The sequence below is a fragment of the Piliocolobus tephrosceles genome, chromosome 16, assembly GCF_002776525.5.
Source record: "Piliocolobus tephrosceles isolate RC106 chromosome 16, ASM277652v3, whole genome shotgun sequence".
NCBI classification, from domain to species: Eukaryota; Metazoa; Chordata; class Mammalia; order Primates; family Cercopithecidae; genus Piliocolobus; species Piliocolobus tephrosceles.
The window spans coordinates 71,634,944-71,639,750 of NC_045449.1; the positions used below are offsets into that span (position 1 = coordinate 71,634,944).

At 50.5% G+C, this 4,807-nt stretch overlaps 1 long non-coding RNA gene across 1 annotated transcript in view; it reads right to left on the reverse strand.

Moving 5' to 3' along the window:
- Nucleotides 1-398: 398 nt before the first annotated feature.
- The window catches only part of LOC111542366, a 15,649-nt gene continuing 11,240 nt past the window's right edge, over nt 399-4,807 (reverse strand). The window contains exon 3 of the long non-coding RNA XR_002731531.2: nt 399-2,880. This is a non-coding gene — a long non-coding RNA (uncharacterized LOC111542366). The remainder of the gene's footprint in view (nt 2,881-4,807) is intronic.

Genomic DNA, 4,807 nt, shown 5'->3' on the forward strand with positions numbered 1-4,807 from the left:
ATTAACTCTAGTCTGGGCAACATAGTGAGATCCCCATCTGTTAAAAAATATTTTTAGTAGTCTCTAAATTAAATAATAATAATGTCAGGCGCAGTGGCTCACGCCTGTAATCCCAGCACTTTGGGAGGCCAATGTGGGCGGATCACCTGAGGTCTGGAGTTCGAGACCAGCCTGACTAACATGAAGAAACCCCGTCTCTACTAAAAATACAAAATGAGCACGATGGTACATGCCTGTAATCCCAGCTACTCGGGAGGCTGAGGCAGGAGAATCACTTGAACCCGGGAGGCGGAAGTTGTGGTGAGCCAAGATCGTGCCATTGCACTCCAGCCTGGGCAACAAGAGCCAAACTCCATCTCAAAAATAATAACGATAAATTACACACAACGCACATTTCATTGTGTGTCTATTAACCATGCCTTTTATTTTCTGCATTCTGATGCTTTGACATCTTGGGGCCTTCCAGACCCTGGTGGGACTGCCCCTCCCAGGGTTAGGTAATTCCTCAACGTAGCAAACAGCTCACCTTCTAAAGGGCCTTTCATATGCAAACCAGCCAGTCCAGAGCCCACACCCTAGCCACCTCCTTTATCAGGCTCTCTCACCCTGGGCCACTATGCACCTGCCCTGATCACCCCAGGGCCAACTGCCAGACCTCTTGGGACAATCCCTACCCCTAGAGCCCTCTGAAATTATTCGAACTAGCAATCCTAAACCTGCGTATCCCACCCAGTCCTTCCCACGGAAACCACAGGAAAGGCTCCTGCTGGGCTTCACTTCCGTCTGCCTCTGGCCAGCCCTGGTGCTTCCCCGTGTGGCCTGCACGGTGTGGTCTGGGCCTTTCTCGGGGCTGTGAGTAATAAACAGTCTTGTCGATGGCCGGGTCTGTTAGCCACATCAGACCTAAATAACAACAGCACCTACATTTTAAACAGCACTGACCTAGGACGGACACAGGGTGAGGCGCTGGACAATTTATCCACCCGGGACTCTCGTTTGGAAGATGAGCTTGGCTCGGTTTTCAGGGCGGCAGCAGCAGCTCCTAAATTGAAGGATTTTCAGCCTGTGGAGTGTCCCTGAGATCCATGCCCTCTGGAAGTCCTGGACTGTGGCGGTAGGGATGGAGCCCACCCCGTTTAGTCCCCAGATGAATGAACTGAGGCCCAGAGAAGGGAGGATTCGCCCAAAGTAGCCAAGCTCACTAGCAGCCCATCTTGCACTTGGCACGTAAGGGAAGCCACAGAAGCTGGGCACAGCTCAGTGTCTCATGCCCTGCCATGCCTGGGTGGGTGAGGCTCGGACACCCACTGCTAACACAGATGCCCAATTTCAATCAAGCCCCCAGACCCCCAGCCCACCCATGGCAAGTGTGTGCCAGCTACATCGCCTTTCTTCCTATTCCTCAGTGTCCTGCCCTCCTATCCAGGCCTCACCTGACCTCAGTGCCACCCAGAACCCCAGCCCTCCAGTTCAGGGTTCGAGAAATGTAGATAGGATCTTAGCACTGACACACAGGAGGGTCCCCCGATGCACACGAGCCAACTTCCCTCCCTCAACCCTGCTGCAGGGCAAAGCCAAGCAGATGCCCTTAGCAGAGCAGCCCTGGAATGCCTTGGGAGGCATAACTGGCAGCTGTGTGCAGCTCAAAGGTGGAGCCACTTCCAATGCCCAGAGGAGGCTAGCCAGAGGGGCGAAGAGGAGACCAGGCTGTCACATCAGGTCAACTGATACGTTCAGTGGTGGCCTGACCACAACCAGCTTGGAGAGGAGGTTTGAGACCTGGACTCTCATGTCCAGACACTCTCTCTCTCTCTGTGTGTGTGCGTGTGTGTGTGTGTGCATGTGTGTGTGTGTGTATGTGTGTGTGTGGGTGTGGGTGTGTGTGCGGGGGTGTGTGTGTGGGTGTGTGTGTGTGGGGGTGGGTGTGTGGGGGGGTGTGTGTGTGTGTGTGTGTAGGGGCAGAGTGGAGCTCTCCCTAAAAGTTCTTCTTAAATAGATAATGTTTATCAAGAAGTACCAGACTAGCAGCAGGAAAAATACTTAATAACCACTTAAGTAAACAGCAAGATTGGCAGGAACCATTTTTCAAGAGAAAAGAGCTGGGAGAAGGCTGCCAAGCGATAGATGGAAAGTATAATAAATTCCATGTCACTCTAGAGGCTGTGACTCTCCAAGGCACTGTGGGCCTGTATCTGTCGCTAAGGTTCTGATGGGCCAGCACACGACACTTCATCGTCTTACTACTTTGACATATCACATCCAAAAAGGTGGTGCTGGGCTTGGGATGTGGTGGCTCTTCTTCCCAAACCACTGGGAGTTTGGAGAGTTCTGTGTCTATGGAAGGGGAGCTGGCATCAAGCTCGCTGAGGCAGTGGCACCGGGAGGAAAGAGCATTTTCCAGGAGCCGGTGTCCGGGGCAGAGGATGGGAGGTGACCTTAGGTGATGGCATACGAAGAGGGGCTGTTCCTCCTCCTTCATGCAAGGATCATGCAGCTGACCCTAAGCCAGCCTCCAGGCACTCTGGCCAAGCCTCATGTGCTCTCATCCTTCCCCAGTAGTTCCCAGCATGGGGCAAACAGTTCTGTCTTCTCAAAACCCAAGCGAATGTATCTCCTTTGCAGATGCTTCAGAATCCAGAGCCAGAACTCTGCAGAATGAGGCAGCTGGAGTGCCCCCAGTGGAACCTCATTCTGCAGACCTAGCCCAGGGGAGGTTACGGGGCAGGCAGCTTCAGAAACCCGCAGACAAGCAAAGGGATGTTTTATTTGAGACCACAAGGCCACAGTGATTCCCAACTCACCAATCCATGCTTCAACACTGACCTGCTGTGTGAACTCAGACGAGCCCCTTAACCTCTCCTCCACCTCAGGTTTTCTCACCTGTCAAATGCAATTCACAGTTTTAGCTCTGCCAACCCCGCCAGGCTGTGGGCAGATCAGGTGAGAAAATGGGATGGGCTTGCATTTAGCCCTCCTCTATGGTCCTCCCTGCAGCGGCTGAGGATGGTAATAGCGACAGCAGCCGAGCTTCGTTGAGTACGTTGCACAACAACTCATTTCACTCTCCGAGCAACCCCATTTTTCAGATGAAGAAACTGAGGTGTAGAGAAGGTAAGAAATTGGCCAAAGTCAGAGTAAACGAGCAGTGAGGCCGAGTCTCCGCCTTGGATCTATCCAGCAGCCCCTGGGCCAGGTTTCTCAAACATTGGCTCTCCACCTTTGTGATTTTTGCCAGATTTGTGTCCCACCCTGAACTATGATGTATAATATTGTGTTTGTATGTATTAGGTATCATCATTTATTCAACACATTTTTATTGAGGACCTAATAGATGTGCCAGGCACCTTTCTAAGGTTAGAGATACGGAGTAAACAAAAGGGACAAATATACCTACCCATGTAGGACTTTTAATTTTTTGAGACAGGGTCTTGATCTGTCACCCAGGCTGGAGTGCAGTGGTGCAATCACGGCTCACTGCAGCCTCTGCTTCTGAGCTCAAGTGATCCTCCCACCTCAGCCTCCGAAGTAGCTGGGACTACAGGTGCGTACCGCCATGCACACCTAGTGTTTTTTGTTTTGGTTTGGTTTGGGTTTTTGTTTGTTTGTTTGTTTTTGTTTTGTTTTGCTTTGCTTTGTTTTTGTAGAGACAAGTTTCACCATGTTCCCCAGGCTGGTCTCAAACTCCTGGGCTCAAAAGCAATCCACCTACCTCAGTCTCCCAAAGTGCTGGGATTACAGGTATGAGCCACCACTCCTAACCAATAACCTACTCACTTTTCAAGTAACATGTATTTTCAGTCTGGGTGTGGTGGCCTATAATCCTAGCACTTTGTGAGGCCAAGGCAGGCAAATCACTTGAGGTCAGGGGTTCAAGACCAGCCTGGTTAATATGGCCAAACCCCGCCTCTACCAAAAATATAAAAATTAGCCAGATGTGGTGGTGCTCGCCTGTAGTCCCAGCTACTCGGGAGGCTGAGGCACGAGAATCACTTGAACCTGGAGGTGGAGGTTGAAGTGAGCCAAGATCCCGCCACTGCCCTCCATCCTGGGTGACAAAGGGAGACTCTGTCTCAAAAGAAAAAAAAAAAGTAACATTGATTTTTAAAGGACAAGTTCATGTCGCTACTACAAATGAAAATCCAGGATTGGATGTTCTGATCCTGTAAACATAAATAACATTGGAAATCAAGGTCAGCAAAGTCTAGCTGAGTATTCTTGTCTGCTAAAGGCTTGAATCCTGAAGAACGCTCTTGTTTGCTTAAAAAGGAGATTTCCAATCTTCAAAAATGTCTAAACATGGAATTATCCCATGACCCAGGAATTCCACTCTTAGTATACACCCAAAAGAATTGAAAACAGATATCCAAATCCTTGCACACAAACGTTCCCAGGAGCACAGTTCACTCACAGGAGCAGAAAGGTAGAAACAACCCAAATGTCCGCCCGGGGCTGAATGAACACACAAGGGGTGGTTGACCCACACAGCGGAGTATCACAAAAGGAGGGTCACAGCTGGGTGTGGTGACTCACGCCTGTAATCCCAGCACTTTTGGGAGGCCGAGGTGAGCACATCACCTGAGGTCAGGAGTTCGAGCCCAGCCTGGCCAACATGGTGAAACACCATCTTTACTAAAAATACAAAAATTAGCCAGGTGGGGTGGTGGGCACCTGTAATTCCAGCTACTAGGGAGGCTGAGGCAGGAGAATTGCTTGAACCCAGGAGGCGGAGGTGGCAGTGAGCCGAGATTGTACCACTGCACTCTAGCAGTCTGACAGAGTGAGACTTCGTCTCAAAAAAAAAAAAAAA